Source organism: Nicotiana tomentosiformis, chromosome 5 (assembly GCF_000390325.3).
Source record: "Nicotiana tomentosiformis chromosome 5, ASM39032v3, whole genome shotgun sequence".
Lineage (NCBI taxonomy): Eukaryota > Viridiplantae > Streptophyta > Magnoliopsida > Solanales > Solanaceae > Nicotiana > Nicotiana tomentosiformis.
In genome coordinates this window covers 79,350,507-79,374,715 of record NC_090816.1, presented here as the reverse complement: position 1 = coordinate 79,374,715, position 24,209 = coordinate 79,350,507, and the positions used below count along the sequence as shown (strand labels likewise).

The window sequence follows — 24,209 nt, the reverse complement described above, 5'->3', positions numbered from 1 at the left end:
TTTTGGGAGATTATTGATAGGTGTATCTATTTGGTTTCACTATGATAGATTACCAGTTTAAGTTACTATTTAAATCGTTATTTTTGCTAAATCTTGATTTATGTTAGGCTTACCTAGTCTTAGAGACTAGGTGCCATCACGACATTCTAAGGTGGGAATTTGGAGTCGTGAGACGTGTTTCCCTCAGGGTCAACACTATGTTAGGGTATTTATGGACACCAGTTCTTCTGAGGTGCCGGATAGTCCACAGTCTTGGGAGTCCATCATCAGGGTTCGCCTGTGCATGCCATGAGATATGTAGAGGAAGAGAAGAGTAGTTTAGCCAAGAGGATGAGGGTAGGTGATAAGGATAGGAGGATTTCGCTTTGAAGTGTGTGTGATCGAGACTCTCATATTGGGCCGAGGCAGGACGGTTACAGGTACATTAATTCCTCCATTGAAATTGTTTATATCTGTGTATACTTATGAACCCAGGAAGCAACTTATTACTTGTTATACGGGAACAAATGCTATTCTAGTAGCAATAGACTATGATTGTAAAGGAGAGACCAAAGTAGAAGTAACTGGACCACAACACTGCTCTAGTAGGCTAATAAGATATGGGATTTTACCGATGGATGATTAATGTGCAGTTCGAATCTCCCTTTGTGACGTTGTATTTAAAGAACCCCGAACTTACATTATATTGAGTTATCCAGTTGGGAGTAAGTTAGACGTGTTGTTAACTCTTTATGGGAGAAACTATAATAAGCATGTGTTGATAGAGAATAATCATAATAGGTAACATTGAAGCAAAGACAAAGGCGGAGTACGGAAAGCATATTGGAGATAGTGTTAGACAGGGGTACAAACCAAATGTAGAGGTATGACACCACTAACAAGTAAGTACGATAAGAACAAGAAGAATCGGCAATAAAAGAACATCTTGTGGAAGCTTCGGGAGTAGATAAGAGGTATAATGGTGATGGAGGAATTGTATAGCCATCAAACCAAGCATTATAAGTGGAGTAAGAAACTCACGAAAAGAAGAGTTATGGCATGATAATGACAAGGGTCTAGGGTGACGGTAGACTATGCAAGCATGGGAGTCCCTTTCACGAACACCAACTGCATCATCTAATGATTATTTGAGAACAGTTGTGCAAGCCAAACTTGACAACAGATTGGGGTATTTATGGACAAGGAAGTGAGTTGACAATCTAATAAGCGCTCGCTAGAGAGTGGTCATTTTCGGAGGAAGAGAAGGATGGTAGTGCTAGCAAGCAACTTAAGGCAAGCTAAAGCCGAATTAGGGATTAAAAAAGTTCAACAGGACTAGGTGACATCATGATACTAAAAAGATAAAGGACTGAATATTGGGAGGCTACCGAAAGGTAATGAAGGAATAACTATTGTAAGTCAACCACAGTGGGAAACATTACTAGTAAGCTTCGTAGGGCAAGAAATATATGTCGCGGTCAGATATAGTATGTATATATGTGCATGCCCCTTATGGGTACCCAAATGACGCCAAAGCCGCCGTAGTACGAGATGCATATCCTGATGGAAATTAAGTCACAGAGAAAGAGGAAATTGAATATAACAAACCGACACGTTGGAGGCAGTAATCTAAGGAGCTAAGATGGTGGTTACACCCACTAAAAGGGGGAGGATGACTCAATAATATCTAGCAAAATGGATCTTCCAGCAATCAATCAACAAGAGGATTATAGCAAGGTTAAGGGGCAAGGGGAACTATGATGCGGAATAATCAAGGAGGGTGCATAAATATGAATGATAAGCTTACTAAGAAAGGAGAAACAGAAGGGGAAATATAAGGGAACATCAAAATACTCAGAAGGTTAAGGCGGTGAAAGTAAAAGTAGCCAAAAGGATATTGACTTAAACGAATCTACTACGACTCTGGAGGAAGGTAAATGGATTCGGAAGTTAGTAACAAGATAAGAAGGGCCGAGTTATAGACGAGAGATTGCAGATATGCTGGGAAAGGATGACAAAATGATATCATGAGTCTGAATGAGTACGTTTCGGTTATCTAACTAATCACCTTCTTCATAAACAATGTCGGCAGTCAAGGCTAATAGATAAGCCTCGTTCACTCTGGAAGTTTGACTCCATTTGTGTTATTATGAATAGGTTGACCAATGTGGCACACTTCTTGTCGGTTAAGAGTACTTACACGATGGAGGATTACGCAAAATTGTATATCAAGGAGATAGTATGATTGCATGGAGTCTCTATATCCATCATAATTGATCAAGGAGCCCAGTTTATCGCTCATTTTTGGAAAACATTTCAAAGTAAGTTTAGGGATACAAGTAAGTTTGAGAACAACATTTTACCCTCAAACAGATGGTCAAGCGGAGCGTACTATACAAACACTTGAAGATATGCTACGAGCATGTGTATTAGACTTCAAAGACAGTTGGGATGAGCATTTATTACTTATAGAGTTTGCTTACAATAATAGCTAGCATTCGAGTATTAAAATGGTTATGAAGCCTTATATGGAAGGAAGTGTAGATCACCAATTAGATGGTTTGAAGCATGAGAGACTGCCTTGTTTGGGCCCGACCTTGTGTACCAAGCCATAGCGAAGGTGAAATTGATACAAGAAAGATTAGCTACTGCTCAAAGTCAACACAAGTCTTATGTGAATATTAGAAAGAGAGGGCTTGAATTTGCTATCGGAGATTGGGTGTTCTTAAAAGTGTCGCCAATGAATGGAGTTATGAGATTTGGTAAGAAAGAGACACTTAGTCCAAAATATATAGGGCCATATAAAACAATCCGTAGAGTTGGCCAAGTTTCTTATGAGTTGGAATTGCCTCCAGAGTTATCAACAGTCCATCCAGTGTTTCATGTATCAATTCTTCATAAGTGCATAGGTGATCCCTCTAACATAGCTCCTATAGAAGATATACAAGTCACGGAAGATCTTACAGATGAAGAAGAGCCAATTGCTATCTTAGATCGATAAGTGAAGAAGTTAAGGAACAAAGAAGTGGCTACCGTGAAAGTATTGTGGGGAAATCCTAAAGTGTAGGAGATTACATGGGAAGCAGAGGACGCAATGAATTCAAAGTATCCCCATTTGTTTCGACCCCAATAACAAGAGCAAATGGAATAAGGGAGACAATGACAAGTAGGTATAAGCTACCATATTATTGTGATGCTAACAGCTTATATTAACTTAAGCTTGAATTTGTTGGGTTGGTTAATTATGCCAACATTTGAGGACGAATGTTCTTAGGGGATGGGGAGAGAATGTAATATCCCGTACTTCATACCTAATTATTATCATAAGTTACCTACCGTAAGCACGGAAAGGATAAAATCCCACTATATTTGTTATGGTGAATAAGTGTAATACCCCGTATTTTCCAATACGTGTATTATTAAGTCGACGTTGAGGAACCTACTTGAACTTGGGAAAATAATGTTATAATTGAGCCTAAAGTCTAGATAACCAAGTATGCATAAGGACTGAAACAGAATTGGAAATTAAAGCAAGTACGAGGGCCTACTTGTCATTCTACTAAGCAAGTAGGTGACAAGCAGGTGATTCACCTACTTAAATACATGGCAGCAATTTAGCCACCTTTTAATACCCAAAGTCTTACAAGAGAGGGCCCCTTAATGGGGCTGAAACTCATCCATTTTACAAACTTAATCTCCAGCATACCCTCTCTACAAAAGAAACCATAGCAGCCCTCCCCCCAAGCTGTCCGTTCTTCACTCCTAAGGCACCCCCAAGTTGAATCTTCTTCTCCTTTCAAATTCAAGTTGGAGGAACACTCTTAGCCCTAAAGAATCCACAAGATATAAGTGTTATCTTCAAGGTATGTTGCTGTAATTCCAACCCCTTTTAATTATATTTAACTAGGGGCAACCATACTTGTTTTAGTTAAGAATTCGCAGGCTAACGTGTTGAGGATGGTAAGTTTGATGTTGTGCCCATTTTGTGGCTTAATTTAGGGTCTGTTTTGGGTATAATTTGGTCATGTAACAGCCTAGGTATGGTATTTTATTTTCACCCTAATTAAGAGCTAGTTTTAACATTGTAAATATAATATTGGCTGAAAATTACGGGACGGTGATTGGAAGGGACGGTGATTGGAAGTCGTGAGTTCAAATTGTGTAACTTATGACGGATTGTTTTGGGACTCTTTTGTGGAATGCTTTGTGGAATTTTTTGTAATGTATTGTGATGGATATAAGATTGGATATTGATGCATATATAATCGTTGGTATGCTGGACATATTGGTCTTGTTGTTTGATTTGAGAAAAATAAAAAGAATAAGGGGAACGTGTTGTCCAAATTTTCGTAGACAAGTTAGTCATTCATTTGTTTTGAATTCTAGCTTAAAAATGATCCCTTGTCATTTTTTATAGATTGAAGTACTAACGGGTTGAACCGGCGCCGTGTGATTAAGTAGACAACAAAGGTATGTAGGTCATTCGATTCCGTATTCTTTGGCATGAAGTCACGCGTAAGATACTCCTATCGACAAAATCAGCTCTATTAATTTTCCTCTCAATGAAAGAGGGGACATGGGCAAGTAAATGGTTCATGAGTAGTGTACTTGATCCCGTAGTTGACACTCCCAGTTTTATGTTTGAAATCTATTTTTATGATAATCGAGCCACAAGATAAAAGGCTAATTCTTCAAAGTATAGTCACATAAGCATTCTTGATGTAAGGATCACTTGTAGAGCTATAGTGAGTTTTATTGTTCCACATAGGAGTTTTGATCTTTTTTTCTATGCTATATAATATGTGATCACAATCGTAAATGTCATTGGTATCTCTTGTGCGCATAAGATTTTAAAGTACAAAGATTACGTGATCACTTAGTAAAGGTAATAAAAGTCAAATGTATCATTAAAAGAAGCTATGTGTACATGATCATAGTGACATCATCCCAGGGGCTACTAGCCTAGCTTGGGTTATGGATGGTGACATTATGCCAGGGGCCATTGTTTCCGAACTCGTGTTAATATAATTGCACCCTCGCAGGGGCCAAAGATCATAGCTGGGGTCATGATTATTGATACACCATCCCTGGGGAAATGAGTCTAGCTCGGGTCATATTCATGCCACATTTAGTTGGCCGTTTACTTTGGATTCTATCGAGGCTAATTCTATACCGTTCATGAGACATATGTACATGCTTACAGATATGGTATAGATTGACTAAGGTACAGTTAAAGGTGGCATCTTTTTATATGTACATTAGTGCTTTTATGAATTCTTTCATCTCCTATATGTTACTTTGTGCCTTACCTACTCAGTACATTCTTCTGTACTGACTTCCCCATTGGGGACGCTGCATTTCATGCTGCAGGCAGAGGTACTCCAGTTAGTAGACCTCCACTAGAATAGAGTACATGGCGTACTTGGCTATCTTGGGTAAGCTCCATAATGTTTGGGGCCTTACCGAGTCATGTATATATGTTTTGGTATTGTATAAGGATTAAGGGTAAGGCGGGACCCTGTCCTGACCTAAGTATTTTTCATATATATATAGTAGAGTCTTTGTAGACCTACGTTAAGGTATGGCACAGTTACAACTTGACCCTTAATAGGCATAGCCTCGACGGTTAGTATTATATGTACACGTTTTGGGCTTATCTTATGGGTCATTAGAATAAAGTATTTCTGCTCTTACTTGGTATTTATATGTTCAACTCATGGTATGCACATGCTAAGCATCGGTCAAGGACTGGTCCTCTCAGGACTATAGAGGTTTCGAGTGCATGTCCGTCCTTACGGGGTTTGAGGCGTGACAAAAGCCACGCCTTAAAAACGTAAATACAAATTCCTTTGGCAAAGCTTTTAAAGTTTCAGGTGTTGTCTGATTAATGTGGCCTTGGGCCAAATTTGTTCTATTCACAAACTAAATTCACGTCCGACTGCTCACAATATTTTTACCTTGATTGACCATCATTTGAATTGATGACTGACTCGTATTGTCCGATTGATTCTCACCTAAATTTGGGATTTTATTATGCTGGTAAAGGACTATACATCTATAAATTTATTAAAGATATAACATCATATGTTATTGGTAGGAGCAAGCAACTAATCATGTATGACTCAAATAATAGTCCGAAAGAATGAATAGGTAAAACAAGACGATAAGATCGTCAAATGATCCAATAAATATTGAATTATTTGACATGTGACGACTTATTCCAATTATGATTTGATCAATAAGTACCAGAAACAGAGTCGCCAGATATTTCACCATGAGATATCGAGATGATATTAACTAGATTACTAACTAAAGTCATTGATCACGATCTTGATATATAGTCAATGTATATGTCCAAAGTCAAATTATAGCATTCCATCACAAAAACTTGACCCGGTTGTGCACAAGTGGGAAATGCACTAGCAGTGGATATCCAACCGTTGATATATCATGAGCGATACACTACCATTACTTTTAAGTTTTCTGTTGAGGTATATACTGCAAAGGTACTTAAATTGGATCAGTGATCGATTTCTAGGATTCGTCGTAAATCTAATTAGTTATTTTCAATTACGTATATCTGTAACGACCCAACCGGTTATTTTTAAGAATTTGCATTCAGTTCGGTGGTTTGAGGTCAGGAGTAGCTTCATATGGTGTATTATGACTTGTGTGTGTCGTCCGTTTTGGTTTTCGAGTGGTTCGGGATTGAATTGGAAGAATGATTCTCAACTAGGAAGTATTAACTTGGCAGAGTTGACCAAGTTTGACTTTTGTGTATTTGATCTTGGATCGATATTTTGATGGCTCCGGATGGTAATTTTGGCTTGGGCATATGCCCAGATTTGCATTCGGATATTCCTAAAAGGTTTTGACTTTATTTGGCAAAAGTTGGCAATTTGTGTATAAAATTTGAGGTGATTCCGAGTTGTTTAGACGTGTTCGGTGTAAGTTTGGAATTTGAAATTTTGAAATAGTTCATTAAGCTTGAATTAAGGTGTGATTCATCATTTTGATGTTATTATATGTGATTTGAGACCTCGAGTAGGTCCGTGTTATGTTTTGATACTTGTTGGCATGTACAGACGGGGTCCCGAGGGGCTCGTGTGAGTTTCACACGGGGTTCGGACTATTTTGGGCCATGTTGGATATTGCTGGTTTCTGTTGATTTCTGATGTTTCAGTTGTTCTCCGCAATCGCGAAGATGAAGCCGTGATCGCATAGTGTTCTGGGAGCTGGTCTTCTTTGGGCGATAGAGGGATCACGTTCGCGATGGTTGAGGCTTTAAGCCTTCGTGTTCGCGTATGGGACTACGCATTCGCATAGTATTGAGCTAGGTTGGGCATGTCATGATGGGTTCTTCTTCGCGTTCGCGCTGGAGTGTCCGCGTTCGCGAGGGTCTGTTCAAATATGAATCACGATCGCGAGCCTGGGGCCGTGGTCGCGTAAGGTTTCTTCGAGGCAGATCAGTTTTGTGCTTCACGATCGCGAAGCTAGTCCTAGGATCGTGAAGGGTTTACCTGGACAGCGTTATAAAGTATTCTATTTTCGAACTTTGAGTTATTTTATCACATTTTGAGTTGGGGAGCTCAGATTTGAGCGATTTTGGAGAGGAATTTTATTATACGAATTGGGGTAAGTATTTTCGACTTGGATTTGATTATTTTACATGATTTCATTTTTTATTTTGTCATTCAAGTGATGATTCTAAAAGAGAAATTGGGGGTAGTTGTCAAAATAATTCTAAAGTGAATAATTGAGTTTTGAACATCGATTCGGAGTTGGAATTGGATGAAATTAGTATAGTTGGACTCGTATTCGAATGGGTTGTTAGAATTTGTAAGTTTTGTTGGGTTCCTAGGTATAGCCCTAGGTTGACTTTAAGTATTTGATTAAATATTTGACCTTTATCATTTGGGTTTGATTCCTAAGGCATTATATGATGTTTTAAGTTGCTTTTGGCTAGTTTCGAGCCGTTCGGAGGTTGATTCGCGCGTGATGGCATTTCTAGAGTATTATTTTAGCTTGCTTGAGATAAGTATATTATCTAAACTTTATGGAGGCACTAGTTTCCTGAGTTTTTTGTGATAGCTACGTGCTATGGGTGGCGCACATGTGTGGGGTTGAGCCCATGTGCATGCACCGTGGTATTTTTCATGCTCGAGGTAAAGTTTAGGCTATGATATGACTTGGACTGACTGTTAAGCTTAATGTTGCGATGTTTCTTATATTTTTACCCCTGTTGTGAGCTATTTGAGCTATGTTTGTGGTTACATATCTCCTGATTGAACCTGATAAATTGATACTTTCGTAATGTATTTGCCTGATTAAGCTGTGATAGCATACTTTGCACATGCATACACCTTAGCATGTCACTTACACCAGTCCAGAAGTATGAAATTTGATATTCATTGATCATGCACATGTATTCTTATATATCTGCTTTCTATGTGATATGGATTGGACTGGTAACATGTGACCACGCCGGGCAGATTGTGAAATTTATCATGCCAGGACGTTTGTGATATTAAGAATGTGATCACGCCGGACGGATTGATATTATTGGCACGTGAGTGGTCCGTGCAACATGTGAGTTATCCGTGCGGTTGATATATTATTAGCAATATAAGTTGTCCGTGCGGATCTGAGATATTATTATTAACACGTGAGTTATCCGTGCAGCACGTGAGTTGTCCGTGCGATTGATATTATTAGCACGTGAGTTATCCGTGCAGCACGTGAGTTATCTGTGTAGCATTTGGATATGTATTAATTCCCCTAGGGTCACCCTCTCATGTGCCTTCTTTGATGGTGTACGCACGGATTATGAGAAACCGACGGGTTTCTCGTTGATGTGAGCTCTGGGAGAGATGATTATTGGTTTGGTTCGGTTACTGAGATTCTGATGTGGGTCTTAGAGTCGTAATGTGATTTCTATTTGAATCGGGTTACGCACTACAACAGATTGATATCTGGTTATTGCATTTCATCTTTACTTACAATTTTTTTATTGTTTACCTGATTTATTTGATAGATTGTTGACTGAGTAGAATACGTTATGAAGATTGTGAGCACCAAGGTATTGTTATCTGTGTTTTCATGATATGATCATATTTCTGTCTTGTACTTGTTGGAATTTATGAACTGGTACAGGTGATTGGCGAGTATCATTTATAATTCTTGCTTCTATGAACTGGTACAGGTGATTAGTTATGATACTTACTGAGTATATAAGGTCGATTGTACTCATGCTGTACTTCTGCACCTTGTGTGCAGATCTTGGAGATAAGATTTTGTGGATGACGGGAGCTGGAAATGCAGATGTACTTGCTTTTCGGATATAGCTACCACTTGTCCTTGGTAGTCTTAGATTTGAATTATGTATATATATATATATATATATATATATATATATATATTTCAAACATATGTTATATTTATTTTCATACCAGCTTGTAAATCTAAGTCTTAGTGGCTCATGACTTGTACTACCAGTCTTTGGGATATTGTATGAGAATTTCAGTTATTTTATTTATTGAATTCATATTATTTCATTAAAGTTGTATTGACGGTTATTTGGCTTACCTAGCGGGTTGGGTTAGGTGCCATCATGACTAGTTAGATTTTGGATCGTGACAAGTTGGTATAAGAGCTCTATGTTTATAGGTTCTACGATTCATGAACAAGTGTCTAGTAGATTCTTGCGGATCGGTATGATGACGTCCATACCTATATTTGGGAGGCTACAAGGCATGTAGGAAAACTTTTCCATCCTTCTTTCCTTATCGTGCGGCATCGATTCCGCTTGAAGTGTGTCTCTTTAAATTCCTTCCATCAACTCATAGGTTATGTGGAGCACTTGGTATCATTTGTGCATCAACGACTTGTGATGTCATGGATGAGGTGCGAGATGCATTTTTGGTGTTGTAGAGATAGGCCAGTCTGGAGGACTTGAGGTCTGGTTCTGACCGTAGCTAGGCTCGGTGGTTTCGGTTGTGTGAGTATGTGGTTTTAGACTTATATGTCTGGTAGTGTCCCTATGAGTAGGATTGATGACTTATTGAGTGGTTGGATAGTTATATGATGTGTATTATATGACTGGGGAATATGCTTAGATAATTTAAATGCGACAAGAAGGGTTTGCTTGGGGCATAAAGCACTATGGATGCTTGATTTCTATCTTGATGTGTGGTACAATCTCGAGTTATAAGTGTGTTAGGGATCTCTCACGTAGTTCATTTGTGGAATGAAGTAGATTCTTATGTCTTGATGATGAGTTTAGACTCGGAAGGATTTAGTGATTGCATAGTGGTTGCGACCAGGATGAGGTCATAGAGATGCCAGTTTGAGGCTGAGTGGGTGGGTTGTCACCTGCGGGGTAGTCTATAGATGTGTGATTCTTATGATGTTTATGCGGAGAGTTTCTTTCTAGTGGGTTACATACATTGCAATTTGTTTGGATTGCTTGAAGGAGTTTGCACGACTGTCACTTTGGTGAATATGCGCTTGGCGGGTTGGCGGGTTATTTGAGGTATCTTATGATTAGGGTTACATGAGTTTATGATGGAATTAGTTGACTTACAGTGCGGGATTATGGCAGTTATGGAGTAAGGGTATTGTGGGTTATCGAATGTTATGTTCTATGGCTTTGAGCTAAGCGGAGGAGCTTGGTATCAATGATCAGATAAAATGGCCATGTGCTATGATAGTTTTGGTCTAAGGTATACTTGTGGATTTGTTATAACTTGAAGAGGTCGATTTCGAGGATGACTCGAGTAAGAAAATTTTTGGATGCATGATATATTACACTTTATGGATATATAGAAATCTTGGGGTGATTCGGCTTTGTTATTCGTGGCGGAGGTAGTGTGCAAGGAGTAATGATTCACTCGATTGCTTAGAGATGTGGGCTACTTCTTGAGGTATTTGTGTGTTAATGAAGTACAAGTCGTTCGACTCGTATCGAAGGTGCTTTGGGGATTTGAGCAGAGTGGATGACTCTCGAGAAGATTCTAATGCATTCAAGCTTCATATGTGGTATTTGAAGATTTTCCGAAATTGTAGGTGGCTAAGATCTAAGATTTGCATAGGAAAATGTCGAGATTTGCGGTATATCTATATCATTAGTGGTTTTACATTTCAGTATCAGAGAGGTTAAGGAAACAGCTTCATATTCACAGAAGGTCTCTTCATAGTGGGTATCTCGGTTGCAATACTTTTGGGTGCTTAAGAGGGAATACAATGGCTTATGGGCTTTAGGGAGACGTGGTTTCATGATAGGATCTCTCGTGGTGAGCTTTGGGTTAATGATCATAGTGTAATGGTAGGGAGGAACGTTATCTTGAAGTCAAGTCGAGAGGGACTCGAAGAAATGGGTTAGCTTGGTAGTAGTTTGGATCAGCATAGTGATAGTAGTGATCGGTTCTTTTTGGTTCTTTGGGTGTGGCGAGGCTTTATAGGTGTGCTGTCGCAATGCTCTTAGGCTTGGCGATCTGCGTAACTTGGTTGAGTTACTGGGATTCAGTTTTGATGGCTTGATTATGTGCAAATGGGTTTTGAAGAGTTCTCGATGGTGTCGACTACGGCTTGGGATGGATGTCTTCTACAGGTAGGAGGAGTATGTTGCGTGTGGTGATTTTCTCTCGGATGGGGGTCAATTGGAAGGTTTCTGGTTGATAGAATGTACATCTTACTTGTGTTCAGGGTTGATAAAGGGGTTCTCGTATTTTCATATGATGGCATGACAGATGCGGTGCAACATATGGGGTTGAGGTTTACTTATACACAGTTATGGTTCCGTTTAAAAGAAAGGTCATGGGCGGTTTCAGATGTTTAGACGAATGTTGGAACTATTTGATATCACCTGAGAAGAGCATCTACTTCAAAGAGGCGCATTGTGTTTTGACTTGCGGATTCTTGACTGGAATTACGGTAATCGCATGGTTGATCGACTGTCGATGTTCAGATTTTTCTATGTGGCATAAAAGGATTATGGAAGTATTTCTTTTCAGATGATTGTGTGTAGGGATGTATCAGTCATTTGAATGGTGGAGTGGAATTGGACATGGAAAATTCTGGTATTCTAGGGATTTGAAGACTATGAGGGTTTTCGGAGGCAGATTGTTCCTTGGTTGCAGACAATTAAGGTATGTTAAAAGTTTGATGGCTGATTTTATATGTTATGGTTAGGTTACTATAGATTCTTGGAAGGTTACTTACCTATCTCAAGTGGATCAGAATTTATTTGGAAGCCACTAGTAGGCCTAATGAGGATGTTTATTCTACACCAGATCGGATTTGTTGACTCAGCATGGCTATTGTTGAGGGGTGTGTCATTCGGTTAGGGTTGATCTTACTCGTGTCAGTTATGCTTCATGTGTTACTCTTCTATGCTACGATGGGTTGCAAGATTGTTGACTATTCGCGCATGATGCAATTTTGTTTGGACTTTGTGGTGCAATTCTAGCGAGGTGGTTCTTGGTTTCTTTAATGGTTGATTGTGTCTTGGTTATATTCTTCATGTTTGTGGTATATTGTGCTATATGTTTCTCCATGGTTATGGTCATGCACTTCGCGTATTTTTTATTGATATTCATATGGTTGTTAATTTTGAGCATCATGGCTTGAGGTATTCTATGTGGACCGGTGTCCGGATTGGGTCATGTATCGCAGCGGAGTTATGTGGGGATATGATCATTTGTGCTTATTTCGTGTGTTTCGTTTCTTCTTTGTGTGATAGGTTCATAGCATTGCGCTTTGTGGTGATATCTGTAGAGCTTGCTAGATGGTCCTCTTATTTGGTTCTCTTTACATCATTGGGTGCATTTGATTTGTTGCCTGTTTCGTGCACGTATTGCATGGTATGTGGCTTTAGATAGTATTGGTGTGTCATGTTGGTTGAGCATCTTGTATTAGATGAGATGAGATTTTGGACCTGGAATTAGTACTATCGAATTTGGTTAAGGTATGCTTGGAAGAATAATGTCAGAAGTCAGCTTAGAATTTGGCTATGGTTCTTATCGGGCAAGAGAGCTTCACGACTTGTTGATCTGATGAGGTGTTATGAGTATCTGCATGTTTATTTCATCATTGGTAGTATACGAAAGTTCAGAAGAAGGTTTTAGTTGATATGGGATTTGTTACCCGTACCAGGTTTGTTATTGAGCAACTATTATGGTCGGAAGTTATTGCTATGAGTATTTGAGTTATGTGGTATATCATGTGATTATATCTTGGAATATGGTTATGAATTGATACAGCTTGTTCAGACTTATACAATCTATGGATGCAAGAATCGGGTCTTATAATGAATTCCGGGTGTTGGGATTGGGTTCTAAGGTTTATGGACTAAGGTTGAACAAAGGATCTTCAGTTAGATTGCATTGTCGGGCTTATATGGATTGAGGGTGACGTGGGATCACCCAGGGGTATATGTATGGCAGGTTATGCAGTGATTTGATGACTGTGTTACGACTCTTTGCACGCTTGAGGATGAGCGTATGTTTAAGTGGAAAAGAATGTAACGACCTGACCGGTCATATATTTTGCATTCAGTTCAGTGGTTTGACGTCATGAGTAGCTTCATATGGTTTTCTATGACTTGTATGTATCGTGGGTTTTGATTTTCGAGTGGTTTAGGATTAATTTGGAAGAATGATTCTCAACTAGGAAGCTTTAAGTTGGCAGAGTTGACCAAGTTTGACTTTTATGTATTTGATCTCGGATCGGAATTTTGTTGGCTCTGTTAGGTCTGGATGGTAATTTTGGACTTGGACGTATGCCCGGATTTACATTTGGGTGTTCCTAAAAGATTTTGGCTCTATTTGGCGAAAGTTGACAATTTGAAGGTTTGGAAAGTTCATATGTTTGATTGAGAGTTGACTTTGATGATACCGAGTTCGGATTGTTGTTTTGGAAGTTGGAATATGTTCATTATGCCATTTGGAACTTATGTGCAAAATTTGAGGTGATTCCGAGTAGTTTAGACATGTTCGGCGTAAGTTTAGAATTTGAAAATTTTAAATAATTTATTAAGCTTGAATTAAGGTGTGATTCGTCATTTTGATATTATTATGTGTGATTTGAGGCTTCGTGTATGTCCGTGTTATGTTTTGGAACTTGTTGGCATGTTCGGATGGGGTCCCGAGGGACTCGGATGAGTTTTCGGATGGGTTTCGGGCCATTTTGGGCCATGTTAGATATTGCTGGTTTCTGCTGATTTCTGATATTTCAGTTGTTCTTCGCGATCACGCAGATGAAGTCGTGATCGCGTAGTGTTCTAGGAGCTGGTCTTCTTCATGATCGTGATAGAGGGATCGCATTCACAATGATTGAGGCTTTAAGCTCTCGCATTCGCGTCTGGGACTACGTGTTCGCGTAGTGTTGGGCTACGCTGGGTCATGATGGGTTCTTCTTCGCGTTCGCGCGGGAGTGTCCGCGTTCGGGAGCATCTGTGCAAATGTGAATTGCGATCGCGAGCTTGGGGCCGCGTTCTCGTAGGGTTCCTTCGAGGCAGTCAGTTTTGTTCTTCGCGATCGGGAAGTTGGTCCCGCGATCGCAAAGGGTTTACCTGGGCAGTGTTATAAAGTACTCTATTTGCGGACTTCGAGTTATTTTATCACATTTTGAATTGGGGAGCTCATATTTGGGCGATTTTGGAGAGGATTTTCATCATACGAATTGGGATAAGTATTATTTACTCGGATTTGATTATTTTACATGATTCCATCTTTGATTTTGGCATTCAAGTGATGATTCGAAAAGAGAAATGAGGGGTTTTGCCTAAACTTTTCTAAAGTGAATAATTGAGTTTTAAACATCGATTTGGAGTCGAAATTGGATCAAATTAGTATAGTTGGATTCATATTCGAATGGGTTATCAGAATTTGTGAGTTTTGTCAGATTCCATGGTGCGGGCCCAGGTTGACTTTGAGTTTTGATTAAAGATTCGGCCTTTAACATATGGGTTTGATTCTTAAGGCATTATTTGATATTTTCGAGTTTCTTTTGGCTCGTTTCGAGCCATTAGGAGGTCGATTCGCGCGAGATGGCATTTCTAGAGTATTATTTTGGCTTGCTTGAGATAAGTATCTTAAACTTGGTTGAGGCACTAGTTGCCTGAGTTATTTATGATAGATACATACTATGGGTGGCGCACATGTGTGGGTTTGAGTCCATGTGCATGCACAGGAGTATTTTTCATGCTCGGGGTAGGGTTTAGGATATGATATGCCTTGGATTGACTGTTAAGCATAATGATGTGATGTTTCTTATAATTGTACCCCTGTTGTGAGCTATTTGAGCTATTTTTGAGATTAGATAAAGGTTAATCTTCTTATTGAACCTGATAAATTGCTACTTTCATGATGTATTTGCATGATTGAGCTGTGATAGCACACTTCGCATATTCATACACCTTTGCATGTCCCTTATACCAGTCCATGAGTATGAAATTTGATGTTCATTGATCATGCACATGTATTGTTATATATATGCTTTCTATGTGATATGGATTGGACTGTAGCCTGTGACCACACCGGACGAATTATGATATGGAGCCTATGACCATGCCGGCGGATTGTGATATTGAGTGTGTGATCATGCCGGGCCAATTGTGATATTGAGCATGTGATCACACTGGACGGATTGATATTATTGGCACATGAGTTATCCATGCATCACATGAGTTGTCCGTGCGGTTGATATATTATTAGCACGTGAGTTGTCCCTGCGGATCCGAGATATTATTATTAACACGTGAGTTGTCCGTGCAGCACGTGAGTTATCCGTGTGGTTGATATTATTAGCACATGATTTATCCATGCAACACGTGAGTTATCTGTGCAGCGTGTAGATATGAATCCATCCCCCTAGGGTCACCCTCTCATGTGCCTTCTTGGTGGTATACACAAGGATTGTGAGAAATCGACGGGTTTCTGGTTGATGTGAGCTCTGGGAGAGCTGGTTATTTGATTGGTTCGGTTACTGAGATTCTGATGTGAGCCTTAGAGTCGTGATGCAACCAGTGAAGGTGGTGGTGCTCAAACACCAAGTGGGGCTGGGGAGCGAAATTGCTAGTTTTCTTTATATTCTCATTGAAGAAAAGAAAATTTACTAGCTTCACGACCGAGCGGTCTTCGTAATAGAAGAGAGATTTGGAGATAAGCTTGTGCTTGGTTAGAGGGATCATCATAAATGATTAAAGTGTGTCGTTATCGTAAAATTTCTCAGGGCTCTTCTCTATGAAGAATGTCTCCTCGTTCTTCATTCATTCCCGTTCGATGGAGAAAGAACTTCTTTCGGGTGTTCGGTCAGACTTGCTTAGGCCGAGTAAGCAACCGATGAAATTTCGACAGTGGTCAAGGGAAAATTAATCTATAATGTCATCCATCGTTGGCATTATTGGAAATAAATCACCCAACTCTTATTTAAAGCCCATCTACACACTCCATCTGCTTCCTTTTGAGCTAGTCAAGAAGGTGTTGAACTCAGACTGAGACTCTCCCGCCCCTTTGACAGCAATTCCTGTACGCACCTGAATCTATTCTTTCTGTGTCCCACATCCTCCTATGTTAAAACATCCGCCCATTCCTCAGTGAAAAGAAATGCTACTCAGGGATCAAAAAATAGCAAAATAGGAACTTTCAATCAGGGAGAGCTCAACAAGGTCGAGACCAAGATGATGGATATTCCAAGGAAGGTTGAAGAAGATGAATGAAGGTTTATACCTACCCCTAACTGGAACTATGAATCCAATACCATCTACATAGATGTTCCTAGCCACGAGATGAGGGGGTTCTCTCTTACTGTTAAGCCGTCTTCAACTCTTCTTTCTTTACTCCTTTCCGCATCGGGGCTGAAAGACCGACCATTATCAGACTCTTCTTATGCTTTTTTTTTTCACCGGGCTTAAACTATAAGCTAGCGCGCAACGGTTGTTAACAGTGTTACGAATTCACTGTTTCGCACTGTTATGAAGCTCAAATCGCCAGAATTTTGCGATGAACAGTGTTACGAATTCACTATTTTGCACTGTTCACACAAATGTTCAACACTGTTCAGCACTATTCACGCTCGTGTTTGAAATAGTTTGTAGTACTAATTCAGGATTTTTTTTATTTTTATTTAATTTAATTTTTCTCTTTTTACGGTTGGTGTTCTTTGACTGTGCGCAAGTTATAGATTTAGATTGGTGCATGACTCGAGCTTCTGCTAAAGAAGTGCTACCATACACGCCAGAGATAGAAAAACAACTGCGATAGTTGAGAAAAGAGAGAAATCTCACCGAGATAGTAGAAAAGGTTGGGCAATCCTTAACTAAAGAACTCATGGCTGGAAACGGTGAAGATAATGTAGATTTGTTGCGAGAGAAGCAGCCCAAAGAAAAGAACAAGCTGCACGGGATGCTGAAGAAGCAGCTATTAGAGATGCACAGATTATCTACGAAGAAGAGTGGTCGGAGAATTGCTCAGAATCAACCCTTGGCTGCAGACCAATTCAGAAATATAGCTCCTGGGCCTGGGAGACCATTTGGCGGTTATGCTAGACCGGTCTACAATCAAGATTTATCAAGTGTTAGACCACCCCCAATTGCAGCAAACAACTTTGAATTGAAGCAAGGGTTGCTTCAAACCCTTCAGAATTATTGTGTCTTCAGAGGGAAGCCAAACGAAGATCCAAACACACATCTAATGGACTTCGAGGAGATTATAAATACCTTTCAATACAATGGTGCGTCACGAGATGCAGTGTACTTAAGGACATTCCCCTTCACACTCAAGGATGATGCAAAGTAGTGGCTTCGAAGCTTGCCCATGGGATCAATTAGAACTTGGGAGGAGATGAGCAAAAAATTCCTTGATAAATATTTCTCCTCAGCTAAAACGGGAAAGTTTAGAATAGAAATCCATAACTTCTGCCATAAAGATACTGAAACTATTTTTGAAACATGGGAGAGGATTAAGGAGATTGTTCCAAAGTGTCATAGCGGAATTGAACTCTGGATGCAACTCCAGAACTTTTGGGATAGATTGACGCCGGCCTCGCGTAGAACATTGAGCAATACAGCTGGAGGCTCGTTGATGAAGAAGACTCCAGAGGAGATAGTTATAATTCTTGATGAGTTATCTGAAGATGCAAATCAGTGGCCCTTTGAGAGTGCTGAAAGAAGAAGATCGATTGGTATTCACCAGGTTGATGATAATACATCTATGCAGGTACAACTTGATGTTATGGCCAAAGAAATATGGAAGCTGACCTTAGCCTCGATACAAAATGAGCCTCACGCAACTTGTGGTATATGTGGAAGAGGCCACCCTACTCATGAGTGCCAAGCCTCAACTGAGGAAGTGAATGTTGTGGGAAATTATAACTTTAATGCAATGGGTCAGAAGCACCCCGAATTTTCATGGAGTTCAACTGGGGGTACTGCAAATGCGTGGCAACAAAACAACCCCAGATTCTAGGGACAAGGAGCTCCTAGTTTTATGAATCAGAAAAGGCAGCAGTTTCAGCCTCAACAGCCAAATCAGCCTGGTCTAGAAGATCTCATGAAGGCCTTTATTTTTGAAAACCGATGAAAAATTTGAAATACAGGGGGCAGCAATTCGAAATTTGGAGAAGCAAGTGGGACAAATTGAAACAATATTATCTGAGAGGGTTCCAGGCACGCTCCCCGCTGACACTGAAAAGAATCCCAAAGAAACGGTGAATGTTGTAACATTGAGAAGCAGGCAAGTGTTGAAAGATCCAACCTTGATCCAAAATGATGTGATACTTGAAAAAGAAAGTGGGGATCAGCTGAAGAATGATATTGATAAAAAGAAGAAAGGCCCGAAGAAGAAGAAGAAGAAGAAGAAGAAGAAGAAGAAGAAGAAGCAGAGGAAGAAGAAGCAGAGGAAGAAGAAGCGGAGGAAGAAGGAGGAGGAAGAAGAAGAATGAGGAAGAAGAAGAAGGAGGAAGAAGAAGAAGGAGGAAGAAAAATCAAGAAGGGAGGAACCTGAGGAGAGCCAGTATATGCCTGCCTTACCCTTCCCTCAAAAGAAAGGTAGAGAAAAGCTGGACAAGCAGTTTGAGAGATTTATGGATATGCTGAAACATGTTCATGTAAACTTACCATTCACAGAAGTGCTCTAACAAATGTCTTGTTATACCAAATTCTTGAAAGATATCCTTACAAAGAAGAGAAAGATCGAGGAGACCTCAGTGGTGAAGCAGAGCATTGCAACGTGATATTGCAAAACAAACTCCCACAAAAGTGTGGAGATCCAGAGAGTTTTACTATACCTTGATCATTAGGAACTATAAAGTTTGATAAGTCTTTATGTGATTCTGGTGCCTCAATTAACTTAATGCCTCTATCTATTTACAGGAAACTGGAGAAGAAGATTGGAGAAATAAGGTCGGTGCCAATATCTTTGCAACTGGCAGACCAAATAACTATAACACCCGAGGGGATAGTGGAAGATGTGTTAGTTCGGGTGGATATGTTCGTATTTCTGTAGACTTTATAGTGGTGAATACGGAGGAGAACAAGGAGGTCCCCCTTATCCTAGGAAGACCATTCTCAGCAACGGGTAGAGCTATATTGGATATACACGAGATAAAACTCATGCTTAGAGTGGGAGAGGAGACTGTGACTTTTGAGATGAATGTAGAAAAGGGGGCAAAAAGAGAAAAACCAGCTACAAGTGTTGAGTGAAAAGTGAAGGGCTCGAAAGAGAAGGTTGCAGTGAACGAGAAAGATAAGTGTGGGGTATACCCTAAAAAGGCTGAGAAGAATCTGTTTGCATGGATGTGTGCATTAGTTTGGGCACAAGGAATGGAGCCCAACTTCGACTCAGACCCCGACTAGACGTTCAGGGAAGTTTCCTTTACCTTATACTTTTTAATTGTGTGTCATAGGGACATGCCACAACTTAAAGTGTGGGGTGGGGGATAATTGTATGTTGTATGTATATGTGTTAGTTTTGTTAGTTGTAGTAGTTAGAGATATAGAAAAAAAATTAAAATTTTCAACTTTTCCCGATGATGGATATCATTAGACAGGTTTCTTGAGGGATTAAAGTCGAAAGAAAAAAAGATTTTCTTTTATTAGGTAGTGTAATAAGTCCCCTTTGGTTTTTGTTTGTGTCACGGTTCTTTTCCAATAATTTTGTTTGAACCAGGTGTAGTTAGTTTTATTTTTGTTAGGAGTAGGAAACCTTGCGCTATGATTTGAATGGAAGGCAATATCTCTTAACTTTATTATGCCTTGAAAATTTTGAGTGCTTTAGTTGTGACGCTTAGGCTCAGTTTTTAACTCTTGTATAAGTACCTTAAATTGTTTGATCTTAACTTTGCTTAACTATTTTGACTAAAGTGTCTTGATGAGTCTGATCCTGAGTGAGTTATGTGTCATGTGTGTGTGAGGTATTGTGTTATTCTGTGCATTGCATTTGATGTCTAGAACTTTCCCCATCTGTTTGCAAAGTGAAATAGTAGTTTTATTCAGCCATGGAAGTGATATAGCCATTTCTTTGTTGAGCCAGTTATATGCTTTTACCCACCTATTTTTTATGTATCGTAGTTAACCCCGTTGAGCCTGTAATCCCATTTCTTTGACAACCACATTACAAGCCTAACCCATTTGTTCGAATTGACCATCTATTTGAACCTTGTACCTCTCGTGAGTACTTGAAATTGTTTATGAACTTTGTAAAAGATTGAAATGTGGGGTGGTTGGGTTGGCTTTTAAGTGGAACTATTAAAATAAGGAGAAAGGTGCACTGTCTTGAAAAATTAAGAGCCACTTGAATTGAAAGAGAAAAGAAAACAATGTTGTATTGTTGTGCAAAATATTCTTTGATAGTGGTGACTCTTGATGTAATTGTGCTTAAAGAAGCAGGGAGTTAATGTATATTGATGTGAAGGTGAAGTTTTGATTTGACATAACTGTGGGGTTTTGAACAATGAAATGTATGTATTAAAGTGCTTAGGGAGGTGTAGTCACTCTTATATCTAAATATATCCTACCCATCCCGCAACCTACATTACAACCAATAAAAGTCATACTTGATCCTGGACTGAATGAGCTCAATTAGTAGAGTAGTACACTACGGGCAAGCCTATGGTACGTCTTTTGTGGCATGAATGTTGTTTCTGAGAGTGAGTGAATTCTTTCTATCTTGAGTTTCAAATTGTTCTTAAATTTCATTGTGAGTGGAACTACTCTCTATTGTTGTGTGAGGGCACTTGATTCATGAAGGAAAGATAATGCTTGACCTCTGTGTTAGAGTAAGTGAGCGGGTTATAAATAATACATGGTGTTTTTGAGTCAAATCTTGAGGCGAGGATGTTACGGTATTGTGCTTAATATATTTTAAATATTCTTAGTGTGATGAGTTATGAGAGTTGTTGAAAAAGGTCGTGTTTATTTGAAGTGTAGTTTGATTGCCCGAGGACGAGCAATGGTTTAAGTGTGGGGTGTTAATGGTAGGCTATAATTGCGTATTTTAGTCGCTTATTGCACTCTAATTCACTGCATTTTATTTGTGTTTGAGCTTTAGTTGGTAGTGTTTTGCAGTTATTATGTGTTTTATGCCTTGTAGGAGTGATTCCAAGCTATGTAGATGTTATGGAATGAATTCGAGTGATTTAGAGCTTTGAAGTCTGAGTAAAAGCCCAGTGGATTAAGTCGGGATCGTGTTCGGGGGTCGAGGACCAAGTCTGGACGTCAAAAATCGAAGTTTGGTCCGTACTCTGAGAATTCACAACTGTCGCGGCGCGTGGGGCGCCGCGCTTGTGCAAATTCCTACTGTCTGTCAGAAGTTAGCTCTCTGGATTTCCCCACTAATGCCCCGCATGGCGCATCGCCCCATGCGGCGCGCCTGTGCAATTTTTACAGAGTTATTTTCCTATTTCGGCCAGAAAAGGGTGATTTCGTCGGGGCCCGACCCTACTTGGTATAAATATACGGAAAACGTTATTTTCTGGACTTTTGACACATATTCGACCTAAGGAGGAGTGGGAAGAATAAGAGCACAAGGATTTTATCATTCCTTCCTCACTCAAGACACGAGTTTGGATTGAATATATATTTTCCTCTACTTTAACTTTATTTGTGATGAATTTCTCCATATCTATGGAGTAGTTCCCTTTAGGGTTTGATGGATTTGGTGTATTGATGATTGTTTGTGGATTATAACTCTAGTTTTATGTATTGAACATTTTTGGATGATTTAACTGTTGCATCTATATTCACTTGTTCATGTAATCGAGAGAGGCATAACTTGTGATATATTTGCATTATATTATTGGTTGAGTTCATTAATTCTTCTAAGTAATCAAAATAGATTAGTTAAATTATTGATTAAACCTGGTTAGGAGAATAATCGAAAGAGATTTTCCTAAAGACCAATCCACTCCGCATTCGTGTATATCTTTACGTGCTTAAATTGGTTTATCTCGTGAGGTTAAGACTTAACCGAGAGAGGAGTTTTTGCTGAACGTTTGAACTAATAATTGAGTGAATTCGAGAGACTCACTTGAACATTAGAAGTGAATTATCTAGAGTTAGATCCTAACCAATTATCTTGCACCTATCCTATCAACCCCTATTTTCTCTCGCTGATAACTTCCTTGCTTATCTTTGTTTCGATTGTCATTAGTCAATAGCTTTAGACTCTTAGTAATTTTAGTTAGAAATCATATACTTCTCAATTGTTGATCATCTTGGATAGAAATCAAGCTAGAAACTACGAGAATATTGTTTAAATTCAATCCTTGTGGATACGATATTATACTATACTATATTTGACTAGCGAGCAGAATTTAAGTGTGTGTTTTGCGCCCGTCAGTCAGTGGCTATCTAAGGAAACTTCAATTCGATCTGCCCCCTGGCTGGGAGACATCTACCTCATCCCGATTACAGGGAGAGGTTCACTATGATGGGGGTACTTTTTTTTCCTTAAGGAAAAAATAAAATGCAACAGGTACTAAAGCATGGGTGTTTTATATCTATCGAGCAAAAATGGTTTGTAATTGTATAGTGGTATCCGAAAACATATCTTGAGGGTGCCCTAAAGCGCTCATGGTATCATTATGAATATGTAAACTAGAGCTGTGAAAGCCTAGAAATATACATGCGCACTTGAGATGGGATATAATTGCATCACGAAGTGTAAAGACATGATCTAATAGATCGTTGTACCGAGTAGTGCGGAATCACCGAAACCAAATCCACCTTGCGCATACGGAAGATGGTGATCGAAGTCAGACTTAAGTATAGAGATGAGAACTTGCTCATCTTGATCTCCTTGTTGACCAATCATACTCATTAGCAGCGAAAAAGCAACAACATAGATATGGTTACGAAGCCAAAAGCCACTCATCTGAGCCAACGAATTTGAATTCTTCTATGCCGGTGCGTTGTTCCCATGTGGTCTGCATTCTAGAAGCAAAGCTTCCAGTCGCCTGCCTTTTTGTGTGGAAATGCTTTTTATTATCTCCAGCTCTTTCCCACCAGTTTGTTCATTACTAGGCATCTAGGCGAACTATTTGAAAACAACACTTCTGCTCCGAAACGGATTGTTCCAAATGTTCCTAGAAGTCCTATTGTTGATTTTTATTCCATCAGAAATCAAAAACCTCTCAAGTCCCACTACTAGAAATTCGCTAAACACCGACCAAAAAAACCGACTAAACTTGGTCGGTTATGGCCAATTACCGACCAAAACGCGACCATTTATGTGTGGACGGTATTTTGACGGTCGGAAAGGCATACCGACCAAAGTTGGTCGGAAATTACCGACCAACTTTGGTCTGTCAATTAAATTCAAAAAAAAAAATATTGCAAAAAAAACTGACCAAAGTTGGTCGTTTTTTAATTATGTAATCAAAAGATTCACCATCTGGGAATCGAACTCGGGTCTGTACTGTGGCATGATACTATTTTACCACTAGACCATTGGTGCATTGTGTTTTAAGACTGTCTTTTATTTGATTTATACTCTTTAATTGTATTTTCACACGAAAATAACCGACCAAAGTTGGTCGATTTTATTAAAAAATAAAATTACCGACCAAAGTTGGTCGGTTTTTAAAAATGACCGACCGAATTAACCGACCAATTTTGGTCGGTTTTTTAATATTAATTTTTATTTATTTTAATTGAAAAACCGACCAAAGTTGGTCGGTTTCTTGAAAAATAAATTTTGCGGGACTCAAAAATAGTTTCTCGCATTTTTGCGCCA

General features: G+C 39.3%; 1 long non-coding RNA gene across 5 annotated transcripts; it reads left to right on the top strand.

Moving 5' to 3' along the window:
* The first annotated feature begins 3,606 nt into the window (after positions 1-3,606).
* On the top strand, positions 3,607-9,538 carry LOC104116158 (uncharacterized). 5 transcript variants are annotated; one of them, XR_001973230.3, is made up of 5 exons: positions 3,607-3,842; positions 4,397-4,449; positions 5,022-5,203; positions 9,014-9,058; positions 9,256-9,538. It is a non-coding gene; the product is annotated as an uncharacterized lncRNA (long non-coding RNA). The 5 variants fall into 5 exon arrangements; XR_690791.4 differs by having other exon boundaries at positions 9,182-9,538; XR_690792.4 differs by lacking the exon at positions 9,014-9,058.
* The last annotated feature ends 14,671 nt before the right edge of the window (positions 9,539-24,209 follow it).